General features: G+C 41.4%; 1 protein-coding gene across 2 annotated transcripts in view; it reads right to left on the reverse strand.

The window, feature by feature from the left end:
- The window catches only part of LNX1 (ligand of numb-protein X 1), a 207,009-nt gene extending 184,042 nt beyond the window's left edge, over nucleotides 1-22,967 (reverse strand). The window contains exon 1 of one of the 2 annotated variants that reach the window (XM_027600012.2): nucleotides 22,856-22,967. The gene's annotated coding sequence lies outside the window, so the exon portion shown is untranslated. The remainder of the gene's footprint in view (nucleotides 1-22,855) is intronic. The other variant, XM_027600016.2, reaches the window with a different exon arrangement.
- Between the last annotated feature and the right edge of the window lie 623 nt (nucleotides 22,968-23,590).

The raw sequence follows: 23,590 nt of genomic DNA on the forward strand, positions 1-23,590 counted from the left end.
CCAACTTGTCAGTCAAATTTTTGGACATAGCTTTTGGATGAACCCCAGGTTCATTCAATTTCACAATTCATTCCCATTTCACAGGAGATTCTCTGTGATTCTAGCTGCACAATTAATGATGCTTAACACAGAGCATATGACCGATACTATTAAAAGGGATTTACATATATTGTTGCATTTAATTCACGTAGAAGAGGAAGAAACTAAGGCACTGAGTAAGTAAGTAACTTATTCAAGTTTATGGTAGCAATAAGTAGAGAAGATGGCATTCTAATCAGTTTGATTCCAGAAGCTCTGATATGTCAACTTCTGCATGGTAGACCTGTTAACTGCCTATTCCTACCATTCCTCCTTCCTGGAAGAAGCTGGAGATGTGTTCCCTTCCCAGCTTCCCTTGCAGCTAGAACACATTACCGAATATTGGCCAATGGGACCTTAGGAAAAGTCAGCTGGGAGACTTCTGGGGAAGAATTTCCCCCCTAATAAAAGAAGATGTATGGAAAGTAACCTCTCTCCCCCCACCACCTCTGTCCCAGATTTTGTGGGGTGTAAATCTGTTTCCTATAAATGTATTGCCTAAACGTGCAGTATAAATGTAGCAGCCTTTTTGTACTGAAGCTGACACCCTTGAAGATGGCAAAGTAGAGAGATGAAAAGAGCCTGTATACTTGATGATGCTGTTGGTCTGTTGATCCAACCCTGGCCTTGTCTGCCTACCTCTCAAATTCTCATTTTGCGAGATTACTAAATTCTTCTTTGCTTAAAACCACTTTTAATGGAAGTATTCTGTTACTTGTAGCTGAAAGCAATGCAACTAAAGCATTACTATGTTACACTGCCTCTCAGAGAATTTAATTAATTGTAACCTGAGTGTGTTGAAATTGTATTTTAAACAGGATTGAGAAATCCTAAAAGAAGAATCCAGAGCACTAGTTCCATATATAATAATCAAACTCCTGCTTGAGTCTACTCTTTTAGCAAACACAGTTTTTAATAACCTTTAAGAAGGTTATTAATAACAAGTTTCATCCTTTTTAAATGACTCATATTAAAAGAAAAATACAAAAGCTAATTCATCTTTGAAGTAATGGAAACCCTGGTTTTAAAAAGTGCTCTCCAACTTCACTGGCTGTGTGAAGGCCTAGTACTAATTGTTGAAATAAGGGAGAATTAGAAATATGAATTGGAAGTGCTCCCCTCTTGGACCCCACTGTGGACCCAAAACCTTATATTCTGCCCTGCGCGTTTACCATGACTAGTTTTCAAAAATGTTTATAATCATTCACCGAGAAATCGTCATCTCTCTATACTTTGAAAGTTGGAAAATTCAAAAGTCTCTGACTTCTGCATGTCTTCACTGGTAAACAGGATCCTCATTCTCTGACGTTCCAAGAAAGGATATAATTCAAGGAAATGAAATCTTTTTGAAAGCAGTTTTGGTGGGGAACAAAAAGTTTTTGCTTCAGATTATACTGCCCTACACAGTAACCTCACTGAGTGCAAAATAGTAGGGGCCAATTTCACCCTGCCAGGTAAGCCACCAACACCTGCTGAGGGGATTGTTGTTGGCAGTGGGGAAGGGGGAAGTTTGGAAAGGATAGTGGTGGAGGGAGAGGAGGCGTACCTGTGGCTGCCCTGAAACTCACTACAGACAAATGAGCTGTAGTTAGTCCTGCTAACTTCCCACTTCTCAGTTTCTCCTCAGGAAGAGAGGCCAGTGAGAACCACGGAGGAGCTGTTCCCTGAACTAGTATGGAAAAGTCCAGCTCTGTGGTGTAAGGGATGGACTGTGGTGGCCATAGAGGGCATGTCACGGACTACATTGTTTCCTCTCCCAAATTCACATGTTGAAGTCTTAACCTTCAGTACCTGCATGTTTGGAGACAGGATCTTTACAGAGGCAACCAAGTTAAAATGAGGTCATTATCCAATATGGGCTCTAATCCAGTAAGACCAGTGTCCTTATTAAAAGGGGAAATGTGGACACAGACACACACAGAAGAAAGACAAATGTGAGAAATTGGACAAGAAGGCCATTATACCAAGGAAAAAGGCCTGCAATGGATCCTACCTTCATGACTCAGAGAAAACCAAGCCTGCTGACACCTTGATCTTGAACTTCTAGCCTCCAGAACCAGTAGGAAATAAATTTCTGTTGTGTAAGCCAACCAGGCTGTGGTATTTGTTACAGCGGCCCTAGCAGACTAATACAATGCACCACCCAGATCTCCCTCAAGAGAAGCTGCCATGGGGAGCATCACTGACTGACAGCCTCCTGCTGTCACATCAGAGCCACTGAGGCAGTCACAGCTTGGCCACGCTCCCTGGGGCTGCTCCCTCCTGATGACTGAGTGCAGCAGGTGCGGGGGGCGGGGGTAATAGAGCTGAGTTATTCCAGCCCATTGTGGGCTCTTCTGAGGGGTTGTCTTCGTGCGAAGATTCCCCATTGACTTGGCAGAGATGTTCTCAAAGCTGCACTGCAGGATAAAGCTCTTCCTACCCATCCTCCTTCTCTGCTTCTCTTCTTTCACAGGTTTTCCACTATAATCCTGCTATCTGAGGCTCTTTCCACCTTCCCCAGCAACCTCCCCCTTTCTTCCCTCCTTATGTATACAGCATGTTTTATACATATAATATAGGCATACCCTCTATCTATATATCTAGCTATCTATCCATTCTCTACCATCAAAGTCTTTTTACCGATAAATAAATCCAAGTTTCCCAGCTAATGTGTATGGAACATTATAATTCATCCAAAGCTAAATGCAAATGGAAGTCGATACATAGTTGAGAAAACATTTCAAAACACTTTTTCTGAGCTTAATGACACCATGTATTTCCTTTAAATAAAAAAAAAAAATGTAGACCATTGCAATGTCTATTGACCACGGTGATTAAAAAAAAAAAATCAGCATCTCAGTGATTGTGACTTCTAAATAAAGTCAAGAGTTAGTCTTTGAATGCAGGCAAGTTCACCAGACAAAGCAAAGAACCCAAATCTCTGCCCACCCAGCATTTGAGGATGAGGAAAGGGAAAGTTCCCAGCTAGCCTTGTCCTAATTTTAGAATAGCAGAGCTCAGGACATAAGCCAACCAAAGTCACACAAACATTGTGGGTAAACAGTGCCACGCCAGCCACTTTGGACCAGGCCAAACATATGGCAGGTGAAAGTGGATAACATTTCCTCCCAAACATTTGTTTATTATTCTTTACAATCTTTGTTCTTAGAGAAGAAATATGAGATTGGCTAGAATTTTGGATCCATGTGTTTTTTTTTTTTTTTTTTTTTTTTTTGCTGGCTTATTGATTTTTAAGTCTCTTTATTAGTTTTCTCACATTAAAAATTAAAGCATCCTCAGCAAAGAAAAAAATCTCAACAACCCAGAAGTGGATAAAGGGACAAGTGAAAGCCTCTTGGCCTTTCCTTACCACCTCTGCCTTCCCCTCCTGCCTGTGGGCCTTCTGCCTCGCTGGTAGAGGGAGAGTCCCCTCCGCTCCTGGCTTAGGTTCACTGTTAGTCACTTGGTATGCATCCTTCTGAACTTTTTTCTGTGCGCATGAACAGAAAATAAACTATTTTAAAAGAAAATCCACTGCCACACGTTCTTGAGGTGACTAATACATCCGTTCCCATTCTCGAACATCTCAGAAAGATGAAAGGTAGCAGATGGTCCTGTGCTCAGGACTCCCTGTTTGTGTCCATGTATTCTCTGGAGACTTCCATACCTAATTTAATTAACTGAAATTTACATAGCCACATATGGCTGGTGGCTACCATATCAGACAGCACGGGTCTACAGAAAGTAATCTTTCTCCAAAGAAGATCCAGTTCCCCAAAACGGAAGGAATCTGACTCATGTCTCCCTGCTCCCTCTCCCTGGGCTCCTTTTCAGTGATCCAACACTGATCCATTGATAACTCAGGCTCTGAAAACTATAACCTTTAGATACAGGTGATAAATTTTAGAACTGCCATACTCATTGGAAGCGAGAATAGAGAGGGAGAATTGGGTTGTTCACCAGCTGCTGTTTCCCTTTTGGAATAAAGTAAAATAGGAATTCTCCATAATCATAGATTGGGAACTCAATGGAGTTCCCTTTATGAGGACAATCACATACACAAATCTTGTTAGATGTTCACATATCAATTGCTAAGAGGCCTCCAAAGAAGGAAATCCCCAGCCTCCCTCAGTACCCCAGGCCAACATTTAATTGGCCTCACTCTAAAATACTCAGGGGGGGCATTTTGATTCTTGTCTGCTTCCTGGTATTCACTGTGGAATAGTCATCATTTTTCTTCTTGGATTCCAGTTTAGAAAAACTTCACTCAATTTCCCTATTTGCTTTGTAAGCTTCTCATACTAGATCCTGGGTAATCGTAATAAGTTGTAAACAGCAACCTTTGCCCTAAAAGGCAGTGAGAAAATAGCTGGAAAGGTTGAGGTGATGCTTCATGGAGACATGTGATATCATACAGCCTGTTCTTGGAACCAGAAAGCGTATGATCTGTGACTGGTATAACACAGATGCACTCTCCCATTCAAAACTGGGTATGCATCTTATTTTCTTCTATGTCTTCTCAACTTGTTTGTGTAGCCAGAGGATACTATTTTGCACATTGGGTCATTTTGAAATTTCCAAGCATTCTTGAGGCTGCAATCATATTTGGAGTTAGCGGATACATGTGCTAGTTTCTTTGTTTCCCAAATGACAGTGAAAAATGAAAAAAAAAAATCTCATTTTTTTCTGATTAAAAACTAATTTTAGTTATTTTTTAAAATACAGAAAGTAGAAAGAAGAAATAAAAATCACCTGACCCTTCCACTCAAAGATCACAACTAGTAAATGTTTTGGTATTATTTCAGACATTTTCCCCTGCAAATATACACAAATATATTACTCCATTCTAAGGCTAGCAGGTTCTGGAAGGCTGTGATGGCAAAACCCATTTCCATCAGGAAAGCAATCAGAAGATGGTACAAAATGTTGCATTTCCCCTGAAATCCCATATCAGGCCAAACAGCCATCTAGGTGGGCACCTGGCCCTGAGCACCATCTCTGATCTGCCTCTCCCTTCCCCACCTCCGCATACAATCCCCACAGTCTTTCCTAGCCCCTGCTTGCTCCCAGAGAACCAGCTCCATTCTGGAGGTTCAGTGCCTTGTCCTGCCTCAACCCTAAAGAGCTCTTCTTCTTGTACAGGAAGGAGCATAGGCCTCCATGCTGCACAGAGAGATCAGCTGTGAGGGCCAGCACTCTCCACCAAGTTCACCTTATCCACCTGAATGCTCCTGCCTCCCAGACTTATACCATTCTGCTTTGGAAAGCTCTACAAAGAAGGGAGCATGACTTAGTCTAGTACTTTGAGGACAGGAAGAGGCATCAGTAAAGCATAATTCCATCACGATCTTTTGACAATGAGGCCAGATTCCTGCCCTGGGTTGTCCTCTTTAAGCCTAGATGTTTTCAACTGTCAAATAGGGACAGTGGTATCTACCTCACAACACTGTTGGGAAGATAAAATGAGCTACGTGGAGAAGTTTAAATAAGGCCAACAGGAAGAGAGAGCCCTAGATAGCTGGATGATTGTTCTCCAAGAGTCCCTGCAAAGTAGCAGCGTCCTCATGTTCCAGGATCTGACCCTTAGCTTTATAGGTCCAGAATTTGGATGATTAGCTCATCCATATAGGGCCCTGGGGTGGGAGGAGCTGTTGTGCACAATTTAATTATTTATTTAAGATGTTTTTGGTGGAATTCCCACAGAATAATGTTACTAAGTCCTTTGAGGGATGATGCAATTTGCATAACATTCTGAACACGCGATGCGTGCCTCAGAGGCGGCGCCATATTAGTCCATATGCTTCCCTTCATCTTCCCAGTCAAAGCATAAATTCTAATGAGAGGAGGAAATGGGAAGATTTGGTAGGTTATTCTTCCAAACAGCCTCATGACCCTGGGGGCAAGTTGTTCATTATCTGGACCTCGGTTTCCTCATTTGGAAAACGAGCGGTTATCTGTAAGGTGATTTCCAGGCTTTGTAGTCAGTTCTGTATATACTCTACAGGATCTAGAATGGCACTGAGGCAAAGACAGCACTCAGTAAACACTTGTTGATTGAAATGGGGCCAAGGTAACAAGATGCACTTTTTAAAAGCTGTTCTCCCGCGAGTGCCAGAACGAAGTGTTCCCATAAGGGTGTGGAAGAGTAAGAAACTAATGGAAGGTTTTTGGGAAAACTTCAAGCAACAGGGGAGAGTCCCCCAAACAAAACTTGGCTAGATTACCATAGGAGAAATTGCAGGAAATTGCACAATTTTGGAGGAACCAGATTAAAAATGCTAACGGAAGGAGATATTCCACTTTCAAAAGACATGAAGCAGGAGGCAAGATCCATTTGTTGCTCAGTGCAAATTAATGTAGGAAGTCAAATGGCTCTAAATGTCCTCTCCCCCACAAGAGGTCTGCTCTTATTAGAGATATTTAAAAATAAGACAAAGCATTATCACTCCCACCAGCAGAGAAAGGGCTCTCATGTTCCCATTGAAGTTCTATTCCTTGACCCTGCATTTTCCTTTAATTGCCCTCACATGACTAGTTGTGTCACCCCTCCCCCCTCCCCCCTCCCATTTTATCTCCTTGTCCCCGAAGGGAAAGGGGTCTTTTGATATAACAATGCATCCAAGTCTCCAGTGGATGCCATAAAGAAGGCTTCAGCTATAAGAGTGCACTAGGCTCCCCGATTGCACTGAGGGCAATAAATTCTCTGGAGGGGAAACCGAGAGCTGCAAAAGGGAAGTGTTTGGAGAGAGAAGGCACACCCAAATGGAGATACTTATATGATTATACTAGGCAACGGGACATTTCCAAGAGTGGCTGAGACTGCTAGTTGTCTCCTAACATCTATTCTCCCCTTCAGAATAGAAATCTAAGCCAGGCACATGGAAGTTCCCTTAAAGAATTGATTTCCCAGCCCGCTTTTCAGTTAGGTGTGGCCATGTGACCAGGATCTGGCCAGCGGAATTTAAGTGGAAGTGATGTGTATAGATTTCGCACCACATCTTAAAGGGAAGAATTGTGTCCTCCCTTTTTTTTCCTCCACCCTTTGGCTGGAATATGGATATTAAGGTGTGAACTAGAGCAGCTATCTTGGGTCATGTTATGGACTGAATTCTGTCCTCCTCAAATTCATATGTTGAAGCCTTAATTCCCAGTGTGACTGTATTTGAAGATAGGGTCTTTAAGGAGGCAATTAAGGTTAGGTAAGGTCATAGGGTGGGGCCCTAATCCAACAGGACTAGTGTCCTTATAAGAAGAGACACCAAGGGCAGGCATACACCGAGAAACGATTATATGAGGACACAGTGAGAAGGCAGTTATCTGCACCTCAGGAAGAGGGTCCTCACCAGAAACCAACATTGCTGGCACCTTAATCTTGGACTTTCAGCTTCTAAAACTGTGAGAAAATAAATTTCTGTTGTTTAAGTCCCCCAGCCTGTGATATTTTGTGATGGCAGCCCTAGCAGACTAATACAGGTCGTGAGACAAAAGTCACGTGTTGAGGGTGACAGAACAATAAGATTTGAAGGAGCCAGGTTCATGGTAGTTGCAAAGTTGCCATACCAGCCCTGGATCACCTTCCTGATCTTCTGTATGAGAGAGCACAAACTTCTATGAAATCACTGTAATTTTGGGGTCTTTATTAAAGCATTAAAGTTTGTTCCCAAACTAATATAGCAACCCTCTTAGGTAAAGAAGGATTAATAGTCCAAGAGAAACACTCCCATGTTGTATGTTTGTAATTAGTTATAATGTCTAACTTAACTGTGTGGTAATGTCAGTTAATAAGTCATTCATAGTGAAGAAAATCATTCTCAAATGTATTCTTTTGTCTCACAACCTGATTAAAATCTCTAACTGAATATTTTTTAAAAGATTATTTATTTGAGAGAGAGAGAGAATGAGCAGGGGCAGAGGGAGAGGGAGAGAATCTCAAGCAGACTCCCTGTTGAGCTTGGGCTCACTCTCATGACCCTGAGATCATGACCTGAGCTGAAATCAAGAGTTGGACACTTAACCAACTGAGCCGCCCAAGAGCCCCCTTAACTGAATATTGATTGAAAACAATTATTTGCACCAAGATGATCTCCACTAAATGTATGTTCTGCAAACTGCTATCCCTACAGGGATGCTCTGGTACTTCTTTGTAGCTACCCTGCTCTGCCATTTTCCATTAGATACAAAAGGAGTGGCATTGGGGATTCAGGGAAAGGACAGGTACTCATTGTGTCTGTGGTACTTCTCACTTGTAGTAGTCTCATGTCCCTTCAAAGAAGGTGCAGGGGGACAAAGCAGAGAAATAAAAGCAGAGATGAAGCAGAGAGATGAAAATTATATTCTGCCAATGGTTGCCATCAGAAATGTCAGAACAAGAATTTATTATTATGGAAATGGTTTACAGTGAACTTAAATTTATTATACTGGTTGGTTATTATTTTTAAAGAGCTCGGAGCTTAAATCAGTTCCTCTCTTTGATTAGACTGTGCATTCAGACTTTAAAACTTATCCCTTACAATTTCTTAAAAGCAACAAAGTTAATATTCTTGAAATAACTTTGCAAAGCAGATAGAAGGGATATGTTGAGATCATTTGTTTTGGTGTATGGAAACCTCTCCCATATCATGATTCTGAAGACTGCCTTGACGGCCTGTGAACTATTTATACAGTGCACATGTGTGTATATACAATACACTTACAGACTCCGTATGCTCTCTGTCTTCTACCTCTCAAAAGTCCTCTTCAGAATTGAGGCTACCTCTGCATTTACTTATTTCCTGCTACATTTGCTGTTTCTCTGTATCTGGCCTGGTTTCTTTCCTCTCAGTTTACAATAACCATCCCACCCGCTAAGGATAGAAGGACAGCCTCCCCAACCACCCCCCCACCCCGCGCCGCCACCACTGTTGATAACAGCACTCTTAAAATTGTTAATACTGCTCTTAAAATGGATGGCAATGTCTTTGCCGAGTATGTTAAGGATTCATGAAGTCAAGTATAAACTCTCAATTTGTCAATCTTGTAGTGTGGGAACCTGACCTCTGAAATAACAGGCCAGCTCCTATCCTTCCATCTCAAAAAAGTTCCCTTTCTCCAGCTTAAAAAAAAAAAAAAATACAGTTATTGAGCATCTATTATGTGCCAGATGTCATATTAGCTTCTTTTGCGTACACTGTCTCAGTGAATACTCATAGAGAGATATTGATTGATGTTGTCTGTATAATATCACATATTCTTTTCTTCCTTGCTAACAGAACCTGGATTTTGTTTGCAGAGGAAATAGACCCAGACAAAACTTGCTTTCCCGCATCCCCTGGCTGCTGGAGGTGACCCTGTGACTAGCTGGCCAATGACATAAGTACACTGAGGAGGAGAGGTGGTTCTAGAATTCCAACACAGAGACAGCTGGCATTACCCCACCATCGTCCATCTTCTTTCTGCCTGAAACTGAGATGCGATGGCTGGAGTTGTGGCAACTATCTTGCAATGGTGAAGATGTCAGCCCTAACGTTACTGAGCAGGTGAACCTCTGCAAGCATCTGTCAACTTCCAGATTTCGTGTTATGTGCGAAAAAACAAACAACTCCTTGTCTAAGCCACCGCAGCAAGTTTTCAGTTGTTTGCAGTGATGGAATCCTAACTGACACAGCTTACGACAATACTGAAGTTGGTTTTAATTCTGTCGTCTTTTTTCCTTTTCTTCATTGTGACTGTATTTTCAGTCCATTTGTTTTTCCTCCCAGCTATTTATCCTCACCCTTTTCCCATCCAGGGTTTCTGCTTGCCTTTATTTCCTTTTTGGCTTTTTTCCTCCACTGCTGTTTCTTCCTGGAGTGCTAAGGCCTATCTGCTATACGATGAGGTGTGATTCAGTCCTGGAAAAGAAGTGATGTGGCTTTGGTATCACTGTGACCATCCCTATTTACGTAACCCTAATCTACACATGCACACACGCGCACACACACACACGCGCGCGCGCACGCACACACACACACACACACACACACAGACCCCTTGAAGCTTGTGAGAAGAAAAGAGTTTTCCTTAGGTCTTAGGTATCGATACCTGTAAAGAGTAGTGATTTTTATGGCCCTGTAAGCCCCTTTGCACTGTTGCTGCTGATTGCCTACATCATAATCATTTCCTCATTCTTTCTTGCTAGCATAACCTTGATATTTTTCAGTTTACAGGAAGGGCTATTCATACTTACAGAATATAGACACCCTTCTCAACTCCCTGCCACCAATCACAAGGAATGACCTGAAACTGTTCAAAGGATCATCCTAATTCCATTCCACCTTGCCTGTGAATGGCCAATTCCCATCTGTTTATGCACACAGTCCAGGTTTTTCATTAGTGTCTTTAACATATTAATCATAATCATAACCATGTTAAAGGTACTTTGTGGTATTTCAGCATCTCTGAGCTGGTTCTGTTGATTCCTTTATCTCTCCACAGTGGGTCTTATGGAAATAGAGAACAGATTGGTTGCCAGAGGCTGGGGGTAAAGGAGTGGGAGAAGTAGGTGAAGATGGTCAAAAAGTATAAACTTGCAGTTATAAGACTAATAAGGTCTGAGAATATGATGTACAGAATGGTGATTATAGTTAACAATACTGTCTTTATATTTGGAAGTTGCTAAGAGGGTAAATCTTAAAAGTTCTCATCAGAAGAAAAAAAATTTGTGAAGGATAGATGTTAACTAAACTATGTGGTAGTCATTTCATAATCTATACATTATCAAATCATTATGTTGTATCCTTTATATTTATACAATGTTATATGTCAATTATATCTCAATAAAACTGGCAAAACATAATTTTAAAAGAACAATGGGTCTCTTTTTCTCCCCCTTGCTTTTTTGTGTCTCGTTATTTTTCAGAGACTAGCAGGCATTGTGACTGAAGAACAGTAGAGACTGAGGTAAATGACATTCACTCCCAGAAATGCACATGCCTCTTCTGTCTGGCCAGTAGTGTGGGGGAACTGAGTCAATGTACTCAGTAGCTGAGCTAGGTTTAGTTTCAATACTGCTCTCATTACCTTCAGTGCACTACAGACTTCACATTCCTCTGATGGTACACTGTCTACATTATGCTTAGTGGAGGGCCTTGAATTCTAGAATAATTGTGTCTGTGTTTCTGCTCCACCCTCAGGTTTCAGCTGTCCCTGAATGCCGACACCACCAAGGGCTCTCCTTCCCTGTTCTTGTTCCTCCTCCCATAGTAAACTATTGGTGCTTGTTGCTTGGTGCTAGGCTCCTGATTGGGGAACAGGAGGGGCTTCTCAGTTCTCCTGATCCAGCCTCAGTTATAGGCAGGGACTGTGCACTTAACCTTAGAGGTAGGGCCTTTTGGTTTCCTGCTCTTCTACCTCCCCCCACCCCACATGGCCAGAAATGGTGTGACTGGTCGGGCAGGAGACCTGTTTCTGTCCCTGTTGCTGCACAAGCAGAACTCTGCTTTGTATTGGTGCAAGATCTGGGTGCCAAGAGGTTTTCTTGCTCCTCCTCCAGGGCAGATGGTTTTTGCCCCTATCCTTCCTCCAGAATAAATGGATTTTTGCCTGGTTCCTTCTGTGGGGTGGGGCTGCTGCAGGGCAGGCAGGAAGGAGACTTTTATACCCCCTATCCAAAGTCAGAGGGGTTTTCTTTCTACCTGTCTCCCAGGAGCTCTGGGGGTAAGATGTTTGTATTGCATTTTCTCCAGTAGCCTAAGACTTTGCATCGTATGACAGAAAGGTGGGCAGTGATTTTTGCCTGTTCTCTAATGACATCTCAACATGTCCTACACACCTGGGCCACTGAGAGGTGCTCTCTCTGGTCTCTTGCTCTACCCTTAATCTTTGTGAACATCTGTGAGAGGCCCAAGGAGAAGAGCTTGAGAGTAAGAACCCCCGTTGTGTCTGTAGCTTGCAGTCGAACTACACTGGTACATCAGCACATACTAGGTCTTTAGGAATTTGCTAAAATTTTAGCTTGTTTCTTCTTACTTCTCTGGCAGCGACCTCTTCTCTCTGGGCCTTGCCAAAAGCAAAACAGCCTGTGTGTCTAATTTCTTCTGGGAGAATCTTGTCACTTTTTTTGAGCTCCATTGCTTTGGTTGCCTTGAGGCCTCAGCTCTCTGATGAGCTTAAGAAAAGTTATAATTTTATGGATTATCTGGATTTTTCTCATTGTTAGCATGGGAACAATGTACTCTGGTGGTTTTCTACACCCTAAGTAGAAGCAGAATTTTGAGGCATTGTATCAGTTTTAAGTTTAAAATTTGCCCCAAATCTGACCACCTCTCACCATCTTTACTGTCTCCACTCTGCTCTCATCTATCTATCAGCTCTCCCTTATGTTATTACAAACGTCTTCTAACCAGAATCCCGGCTTTTGCCCTTGCTTTGCATACAGTCTTTTCTCAATGTGTCATCCAAGGTGATCTTTTTAAGACTTCAATCAGATCATGGCACTTCTTTGCTCAAACGTCACCAAAAGTTCTGTACCTAAAATAAAAATCTAAGTCCTTGAAATGCCCTCCAAGGCCTTGCATGATCTGTCCTCATTTCCTATTGCCCTCTCCCTTGCTCACTCTGCTCCAGTCCCTTTGGCCTGCTTGCTGTACCTTGAACATGTCAGGCATGTATTAGCCTTAGGGCTTTGCAATGGCTGTTTTTTCTTCCTGAATCTCTCTCCCCCCAGGTATCTGCATGATCACCCCCTTGTCTCCTTCAAGCCTCTGCTCAAATGACTACCTTGACAAACTATTTAAATCGTTGCCTCTCCTCTCCCCACAAGGCTAATCTTGCTAACCCTGGCCTCCTTCTTATTCCATATCACAGTGATCACCTTCTAACATGCTATGTAATTTACTTATTTATGACCTTCTTGTTTAATTTCTGTCTTTCTCCCCCAGATTGTAAACTCCAAAAGTAGGAAGAATCTTTATCTTTTTGCTTTCTGACACATTCTAGGTAGCTAAGGCCATGCCTAGAAGGTAGAAACATTCATTGACTAAGTGAATTCATGGCAGCAGATTATTATGGACTGGAATGTTGAAGGAGCTCTACACATCCACTGCTGCCACAGCTGATGACTAAATGTTGAGCTTGGGAATCATAAGATCTAGAACACGGTGCAGTATGCAAAAAGTAGAATGTATCTGTACAAGAGCACATTATTCATTTGCAAGCACTCATACATACAAAATACATATTAAACATACTAGAATGGGTGCTGGTACTGAAGGGAGATAAAAGGTAAGAAGAAAGAAAGAAAAATGGAAAGAAGGAAAGAAAAGAATTGAAGGAATTTCCCAAGGACAAATTATAAAATGCATCGTGAAATGAGGAATGTGAATTAATTCAACATTAGGTATGTGCAGTTAAAAAAAAATGCATTTCAGGGATGCCTGGGTGGCTCAGTCAGTTAAGCGTCTGCCTTCGGCTCAGGTCATGATCCCAGGGTCCTGGGATTGAATCCCACATCAGGCTCTTTGCTCAGCATGGAGCCTGCTTCTCCCTCCGCCTATGCTGCATCCCCTGCTTGTGCTCTCTCTCTGTCAAATACATAAATAAAATCTTTTAAAAAAATGCATTTCAGCACTTTTACTAACTCAAATTGTTCTTCTCTTCCATGAATCAGAACAGAGAGGGTTTGTTTACTATTAATATTTATGTGCCCAACATGGGAGCACCCAAATACATAAAACAGTAAATAACAAATATAAAAAAATTGATAATAATACAATTATATATGTGTGTGTGTGTGTGTGTGTGTGTAAAACTATAGAACACTTACGAAAGAAATAGATAAAAACAGAGACAGAGGCAAACCATAAGGACTCTTAACTCTAGGAAACAAACTGAGGGTTGCTGGAGAGGAGGTGGGTGGGGGGATCGGGTAACTGGGTGATAGGTATTAAGGAGGGCATCTGATGTAATGGGCACTGGGTGTTACATGCAACTGATGAATCACTAAATTCTACCTCTGAAACTAATAATACACAATATGTTAACTACATTGAATTTAAATTTAAAAAAATTTTAATAAAATAAAAAAGTAAAAAGAGGTTCAGGATACTTGTGATGTTTTGCCCCATTGAGAAATCTGCAATTACAGTTAAGCATGGATTTCCAATACTATAATTGCCATTAATAAAAGTTGAAATCAAACTGTAAAAAAAGAAAAGAAAAGAAAGAAAAAAATCCCATTTACAATTGCACCGAAACAATAAAATATCTAGGCATAAACTTAACCAAAGAGGTGAAAGACCTGTACTCTACAAACTATGAAACACTGATGAAAGAAATTCAAGATGATGCAAAGAAATGGAAAGACATTCCATGCTCCTGGATTGGAAGAACAAATACTGTTAAAATGTCTATACTACCCAAAGCAGTCTACACATTTAATGCAATCTCTATCAAAATACCAACAGTATTTTTCACAGAACGAGAACAAACAATCTTAAAACTTGTATGGAACCATAAAAGACCTTGAATAGCCAAAGCAAAGTTGAAAAAGAAAAACACAACTGGAGGTATCACAATTCCAGATTTCAAGTTATGTTACAAAGAGGTAGTAATTAAACAGTATGGTGTCTGGTTAAAAATATACACATCAGTGGAATAGAATAGAAAATCCAGAAATAAATCCACAATTTTATGGTCAATTAATCTTCAATAAAGGAGGAATGAGTATACAATGGGAAAAGGACACGCTCTTCAACAAATGGTGTTGGGAAAACTGAACAGCCACATGCAAAAGAAAATGGAGCACTTTCTTTTGCCATACACAAAAATAAATTCAAAATGGATTAAAGACTTAAATGGGGGTCCTGAAACCATAAAAATCTTAAAGAGAGCACAGGTGGTAATCTCTCTGACTTTGGCCATAGCAACAGTTTTCTAGATATGTCTCCTGAAACAAGGGAAACAAAAGCGAAAATAAACTGTTGGGACTATGTCAACATAAAAAGTTTCTGCACAGCGAAGGAAACAATCAACAAAACTAGAAGACAACCTACAGAATGGGAAAAGATATTTGCAAATGACATATCTGATAAAGGGTTAGTATCCAAAATATGTAAAGAACTGATAATTCAATACCCAAAAAACAAATAATCCAATATAAAAATTGGCAGAGGATATGAACAGACATTTCACCAAAGAAGACATATGGATGGCCAACAGACACATGGAAAGATGTTCATCATTACTCATCATCAAGGAAATGCAAATCAAAACCACAATGAGATACCACATCACACCTGTCAGAATGGTTAAATAAAAAAACACAAGGAACAACAGGTATTGGCAAGAACGTGGAGAAAAAGGAACCCTTTTGCATTATTGGTGGGGATGAAAACTGGTGCAGCCACTGTGGAAAACAATATGGAGTTTCCTCAAAAAGTTAAAAAAAATAGGGGAAGGAAAGATGGCGGAGGAGTAGGGGACCCTATTTCAACTGGTCCCCAGAATTGAGCTGGGTATCTACCAGACCACTCCGAGCACCCACGAAACCAGCCTGAGATGTAAGCAGATCTGGATCTCTACAAACAGAATATCACAGGTGGTTGGTTTCAAGGTACAAAGTGGGGAGCCGTGATTCCTCGGGCAGATATTGGAGGATAAACGGCAGCAGGAGGGAGCCTGGCCGTGGGGATCCTGCACCACTGGTGAGTGACAGCCTCGCTTGCTGGGGACGGGGCACAGACTCGCAGACCGGTAGTGGCAGGGCAGGGACTTTAGGGCAGCCCCCGGGGCGGAAACCCAGAGGGGTGGGGTCGCGCGTGCGAACTGGGAGCGGCTGGTGGTTTTAGAAGCACAAAGGGCAGAGACGTGCCCCGACCTGGAGGCAGGACTGGGGGTGCTGCGGAGGGACGCACAACCCAGGACGCTGCAGTTTATAGCAGCACAGACAGAAACAGAGACAGTGTGGTGTGGAGAGCTCACTGAAGGACAGACTGCCATCTCTCTGCTCTGAGGCAGAGGGTTGGAAACCATCTCTTCTGCTCTGACTCACGGAAGAGATGTGGAAAGCTGCCAGGGAAAGCCACCAGAGAACAAAAGCCCCAAAAACTGATTCCCGCGGAGCCCATCCCCCCACCACAGGAGGGCAGGGCAACTCTGCCCAAACAGGGTTGCCTGAGTAACAGCGCAGTAGGCCCCTCCCCCAGAAGACAGGCTGGAAAAACAAGAGGTCAGCAACCCTAAGATCCCTAGAAAACACATGCATCTTGCTTGGGCTCTGGTCAATAATTTGGACTCTATACATTCCCTCAACAACCCATCAACAGAATGACTAGGAAGAGGAACCCCCAAAATAGAAAAGACTCAGAGATTATGACTTATGCCACAGATTTACAAATGGATGCAGATATAACCACGATGTCGGAGATGGAATTCAGGCTAGCAATTGTGAAGACAATAGCTAGAATGGAGAAATCGATTAATGGCAACATAGAGTCTCTCAGGGCAGAAATGAAAGCTGAATTGGCAGAACTTAAAAATGCTATCAATGAGATCCAATCCAATCTAGATAATCTAACAGCTAGGGTAAGTGAGGCAGAAGAACAAATAAGCGACCTGGAAGACAATATAATAGATAAAAAGGGAAAAGAGGAGGCCAGGGAAAAACAACTCAGAATCCATGAAAATAGAATCAGAGAAATAAGTGACACCATGAAGCATTCCAATGTCAGAATTATTGGAATCCCGGAGGGAGTGGAGAGAGAGGACTAGAAGATGTATTTGAGCAAATTGTAGCTGAGAACTTCCCTAACCTGGGGAATGAAACAAACATTCACATCCTAGAGGCAGCGAGGACCCCTCCCAAGATCAAAGAAAACAGGCCAACACCCCGGCATGTAATAGTAAAATTTTTAAATCTTAGAACCAAGGAAACCATCTTAAGGGCAGTTAGGGGGAAGAGATTCCTTACGTACAGAGGGAGGAACATCAGAATAACGTCAGACCTATCCACAGAGACCTGGCAAGCCAGAAAGGCCTGGCAAGACATATTCAGGGTACTAAATGAGAAGAACATGCAGCCAAGAATACTTTATCCAGCAAGGCTGTCATTTAGAATGGATGGAGAGATGCAGAGCTTCCACGACCGGCAGAAACTAAAAGAATATGTGACAACTAAGCCGGCCCTGCAAGAAATATTAAGGGGGGTTCTGTAAAAGGAGAAAGAGCCCAAGAGTGAAATACAACAGAAATTTACAGGGACAATCTATAAAAACAAGGTCTTCACAGGCAACATGATGACAATTAATTCATATCGTTCAATAATCATTCTCAACGTGAATGGCCTAAATGCTCCCATAAAACGGCACGGGGTTGCAGATTGGATAAAAAGACAGGACCCATCCATATGCTGCCCACAAGAGACTCATTTTGAACCTAAAGATACATCCAGACTGAAAGTGAAGGGATGGAGATCCATCTTCCATGCCAGGGGACCTCAAAAGAAAGCTGGGGTAGCAATTCTTACATCAGACAAATTAGATTTTAAATTAAAGACTGTAGTTAGAGACACAGAAGGGCACTATATCATTCTTAAAGGGTCTATCCAACAACAAGATCTAACAATTGTAAATATCTATGCCCCCAACATGGGAGCAGCCATCTACATAAGCCAACTGTTAACCTAGATAAAGAGTCATTTTGAAACAATACTTTAATTGTAAGAGACCTCGATATTCCACTCTCAGCAATAGACAGATCATCTAAGCAGAAAATCAACAAAAGAAACAAGAGCTTTGAATGACACACTGGACCAGATGGACCTCATAGATATATACAAAACATTCCACCCCAAAACAACAGAATACTCATTCTTCTTGAGCGCACACGGAACTTTCTCCAGAATAGATGACATACTGGGTCACAAGTCAGGTCTCAACCGATACCAAAAGATTGAGATTATTCCTTGCATATTCTCAGACCATAATGCTTTAAAACGCAATCACAAGAAAAAATTTGGAAGAAAGTCAAACATTTGGAAGCTAAAGACCACTCTGTTCAAGAATGTTTGGGTCAACTAGGAAATCAAAGAAGAACTTAAACAATTCATGGAAATCAATGAGAATGAAAACACATCGGTCCAAAACCTATGGGATACTGCAAAGGCGGTCCCAAGGGGGAAATGCATAGCCATCCAAGCCTCACTCAAAAAAATAGAAAAATCCTGAATTCACCAACTAACTCTACACCTTAAAGAACTAGAGAAAAAGCAACAAACGATGCCTAAGCCATGCATTAGAAGAGAAATAATTAAAATTAGAACAGAAATCAATGAATTAGAAACCAGAAACAGTAGATCAGATCAATGAAACTAGAAGTTGGTTCTTTGAAAGAATTAATAAGATTGATAAACCACTGGCCAGACTTATCCAAAAGAAAAGAGAAAGGACACAAATTAATAAAATTATGAATGAAAGGGGAGAGATCACAACTAACACCAAGGAAATAGAAACAATTATTAGAAATTATTATCGGGGCACCTGGGTGGTTCAGATGGTTAAGCGTCTGCCTTTGGCTCAGGTCATGATCCCAGGCTCATGGGATCGAGCCCCACATCCGGCTCCTGGCTCAGCAAGGAGCCTGCTTCTCCCTCTGCTTCTCTCCCTGTTCATGCTTTCTCTCTATATATCTCTGTGTCTCAAAAGAATAAATAAAAATCTTTGAAAAAAAAAGAAATTATTATCAACAACTATATGCCAATAAATTGAGCAATCTGGATGAAATGGAGGCCTTCCTCGAAACCTATAAGCTGCCAAGACTGAAAAAGGAAGAAATTGACAACCTGAACAGGCCAATAACCAGTAACGAGATTGAAGCAGTGATCAAAAACCTCCCAAAAAACAAGAGTCCGGGGCCTGATGGATTCCCTGGGGAATTCTACCAAACATTCAAAGAAGAAATAATACCTATTCTACTGAAGCTGTTTCAAAAAGTAGAAACAGAAGGAAAACTTCCAAACTCATTCTATGAGGCCAGCATTACTTTAATCCCCAAACCAGGCAAAGACCTCATCAAAAAGGAGAATTTCAGACCGATATCCCTGATGAATACGGATTCCAAAATCCTCAACAAAATCCTAGCTAATAGGATCCAACAATACATTAAAAGGATCATCCACCACGACCAAGTGGGATTTATCCCTGGGATGCAAGTGTGGTTCAACATTTGCAAATCAATCAATGTGATAGAACACATCAATAAGAGGAGAGAGAAGAACCATATGGTCCTCTCAATTGATGCAGAAAAAGCATTTGACAAAATGCTCAAAAATACAACATCCTTTCCTGATTAAAACTCTTCAGAGTATAGGGATAGAGGGAACATTCCTCAAGTTCATAAAATCCATCTATGAAAAAAACCACGGCGAATATCATCCTCAATGGGGAAAAGCTGAGAGCCTTTCCCTTAAGATCAGGAACACATCAAGGATGCTCACTCTTGCCACTATTGTTCAACATAGTACTAGAAGTCCTAGTGACAGCAATCAGACAACAAAAAGAAATAAAATGTATTCAAATTGGCAAAGAAGAGGTCAAACTCTCTCTTTTCGCAGACGACATGATACTTTCTGTGGAAAACCCAAAAGACTCCACCCCCAAGTTACTAGAACTCATACAGCAATTCAGTAATGTGGCAGAATACAAAATCAATGCACAGAAATCAGTTGCTTTCTTTGACACTAACAACACAACCGTAGAAAGAGAAATTAGAGAAACGATTCCATTTTCAAGAGCACCAAAAACCATAAGATACCTCGGAATAAACCTAACCAAAGACGTAAAGGATCTATACCCTAGGAACTATGTAACAGTCATGAAAGAAATTGAAGAAAACACAAAAAGATGGAAAAATATTCCATGCTCATGGATGGGAAGAATAAACATTGTTAAAATGTCTATGCTACCCAGAGCAATCTATACCTTCAATGCCATCCTGATCAAAATTCCAATGACATTTTTCAAAGTGCTGGAACAAACAATCCTAAAATTTGTATGGAATCAGAAAAGACCCCGAATCGCCAAGGAAATGTTGAAAAAGAAAAACAAAGCTGGGGGCATCATGTTGCCTGGTTTCAAGCTATATTACAAAGCTGTGATCACTAAGACAGCATGGTACTGGCACAAAAACAGACATATAGACCAATGGAACAGAATAGAGGACCCAGATATGGACCCTCAACTCTATGGTCAAAGAATCTTTGACAAAGCAGGAAGAAACATGCAACGGAAAAAAGACAGTCTCTTCAATAAATGGTGCTGGGAAAATTGGACAGCCACATGCAGAAGAATGAAACTCGACCATTCTCCAACACCATACATAAAGATAAACTCAAAATGGTTGAAAGACCTCAATGTGAGACAGGAATCCATCAAAATCCTAGAGGAGAACATAGGCAGTAACCTCTTTGACATCACCCACAGCAACTTCTTTCAAGATACATCTCCAAAAGCTAGTGAAACAAAAGCAAAAATGAATTTTTGGGACTTCCTCAAGATAAAAAGCTTCTGCACAGCAAAGGAAACAGTCAACAAAACAAAGAGACAACCCACAGAATGGGAGAAGGTATTTTCAAACGACACTACAGAGAAAGGGCTGGTATCCAAGATCTATAAAGAACTTCTCAAACTCAACACCCAAAAAACAAATAATCAAGTCAAAAAATGGGCAGAAGATATGAAAAGACACTTCTCTGAAGAATACATACAAATGGCTAACAGACACATAAAAAATTGTTCATCATCATTAGCCATCAGGGAAATTCAAATCAAAACCACATTGAGATACCACCTTACACCAGTTAGAATGGCAAAAATGGACAGGGAAAGAAACAACAAATGTTGGAGAGGTTGTGGAGAAAGGGGAACCCTCTTACACTGCTGGTGGGAATGCAAGTTGGTACAGCCACTTTGGAAAACAGCGTGGAGGTTCCTCAAAAATTTAAAAATAGAGCTACCCTGTGACCCAGCAATTGCACTCCTGGGTATTTACCCCAAAGACACAGATGTAGTGAAAAGAAGGGCCATATGCACCCCAATGTTCATAGCAGCAATGTACACAATAGCCAAACTGTGGAAAGAGCCGAGATGCCCTTCAACAGATGAACGGATAAAGAAGATGTGGTCCATATCTACAATGGAATATGACTCAGCCATCAGAAAGGATGAATACCCAACTTTTACATCAACATGGATGGGACTGGAGGAGATTATGCTAAGTGAACTAAGTCAAGCAGAGAAAGTCAATTATCATATGGTTTCACTTATTTGTGGAACATAAGGAATAGCAGGGAGGTCATTAGGAGAAGGAAGGGAAAATGAGGGGGGAAATTGGAGGGAGAGACGAACCATGAGAGACTGTGGACTCTGAGAACAAGCTGAGGGTTCTAGAGGGGAGGGGGTGGGGGGATGGGTTACCCCGGTGATGGGTATTAAGGAGGGCACGTACTGCATGGAGTACTGGGTGTTATAGGAAAACAATGGATCGTGGATCACCACATCAAAAACTAATGATGTATTGTATGGTGACTAACATAACATAATAAAATTTTTTTAAAAAGTTAAAAATAGAATTACCCTACAATCCAGTAATTTCACCACTGGGTATTTACCAGAAAACACAAAAACACTAATTCAAAAGGATATATGCACCCCTATATTTATTGTAGCATTATTTATAACAGCCAAACTATGGAAGCCATCTAAATGTCTATCAATAGATGAACGGATCAAGAAGATGTGGTGTATATACACAATGGAATATTATTCAGCCATAAAAAAGAACAAAATCTTGCCATTTGCAACAATGTGGATGGATCTACAGGATATAATGCTAAGTGAAATAAATCAGTCAGAGAAAGACAAATATCATAGGATTTCACTCATATGTGGCATTTAAGAAACAAAACAAATAAGAAGCAGACTCTTAAGTTAAGAAACAGACTCTTAACTCTAGAGAACAAACTGCTGGTGAGCAGAGGGGAGGTGGGTGGGGGATGGGGGAAATAGGTGATGGGGATTAAGGAGGGCACTTGTCACAATGAAAAAAAAGAATGAAAAAAATGCACTAACTTAAACTGTTCTTCCCCTTTATGAATGAGAACAGAGAGTGCTTATTTACTGTGATTTCACTTCTCAGTTGGGGAACCTGTGGGTCAGGTGATTAAATGATGTAGGAGTTAAGACTGAGATGATCTAAGATGGAAGCGCTCGTTGCCTCTTTAAGGGATGTGACGTAGCTTGTCTGTAAGCGACTGACAGCCCAGAGACGTAGCTGTCAGCCAGCTCTGCGATTTATGTCTTCAAGTTCTTTTCCCAAAACTGATAGATTTCCTGTCCCAAGTATTAACTGTTTCTCTCCCTCTCATATCTTCTACCAAAATGTTTTCAAGGACAAAATTCTCCTTTAACTTTTTTTTTTTTTTTTTGCTGTTTAAGAATAATGTGCTTTTTCAGTTTATGAAGTTACCTATCTACATACAACAATAAACAACTAAGTAAAACAAATCCTAAAGTAAAGAGGCCAGTTGTAAGCAGCATCGAACAGAAGGGGCTCAGTCCCACATGGCTCATACATTCTGGAATTTTCCTAAAACAGAGCAGCGTCGCGCTTCTCTGAACAGGAGACACATACGCATTTATTATGAAACTCTCCTATTCTGACCTGCACGGGACCAACATTTTGTTCCTAATAATACCAAGCAAGTCCTTACCTTGTCCAACTCTTAGGTGTCTGTGTTTTACATGATTTTTTTTATATACCCCAAACTCTAAAAGAAATGACCTACCACCTTCCATGAAGAGAGGGGGTGAGGGGGGTAAGGCAATGGCAGCATGGTCAGGGTCTGGAGCTGTGCAGCCCGTGGGAGCCTCATTCCAGGCGTGTCCGGGGACTGGCAGACGTCTGTGCTCCGAAACAGAAACCACCGGAAAAGTCACTGGTGAACTGCACTGGTCGGTTGAGAAACAGGTTAGGACAGAATCCAAGGACATCGCGAGTGAAGCTGGCGAAAGGAAATGCAGCTCGTTGGAAGAGAATGGACTGACAGCTCTCCGGCATTTCTTCTCCCTCACGTGCTGCTTACAAAGCAAGTTTTCCTGGGGTTTTCAGGATAAATGGGCCAGAGACATATGGATTCTATTTTCCCAGAAACTCAGATGTCCTCCACAATGAAGCGGAAAACTGCTCAGAAAATACACGCCAGAGGTTACCCCAGGTCCTCAAACCTTCTAAACATATTTTAAGCTATTTTGCTGATTTTTAAAAACTAAGTCATCTCTAGACATGAATAAGTTCTTAACTCTAATAATGAATAATAGTAAATGGTCGTTTTTCACCCCTCCCTGGTGAATTTCCCCCAACCGAGCAGGCCCGGCCAAGACCTGGGCACCTGCAGCCTGGGGAGAATTTCTGGAACTGCAGGTTGTTGCTGGTGGCTTCCTCCTCCTGCTCTTGAACCCCTCTCTTCCCTCTTTTGTTCTCTGGTACGGTGTGACCTGTGCAGCTGACGACAGAGGGAGAA

This window comes from Zalophus californianus, chromosome 2, assembly GCF_009762305.2.
Source record: "Zalophus californianus isolate mZalCal1 chromosome 2, mZalCal1.pri.v2, whole genome shotgun sequence".
In the NCBI taxonomy this organism is placed as follows: domain Eukaryota; kingdom Metazoa; phylum Chordata; class Mammalia; order Carnivora; family Otariidae; genus Zalophus; species Zalophus californianus.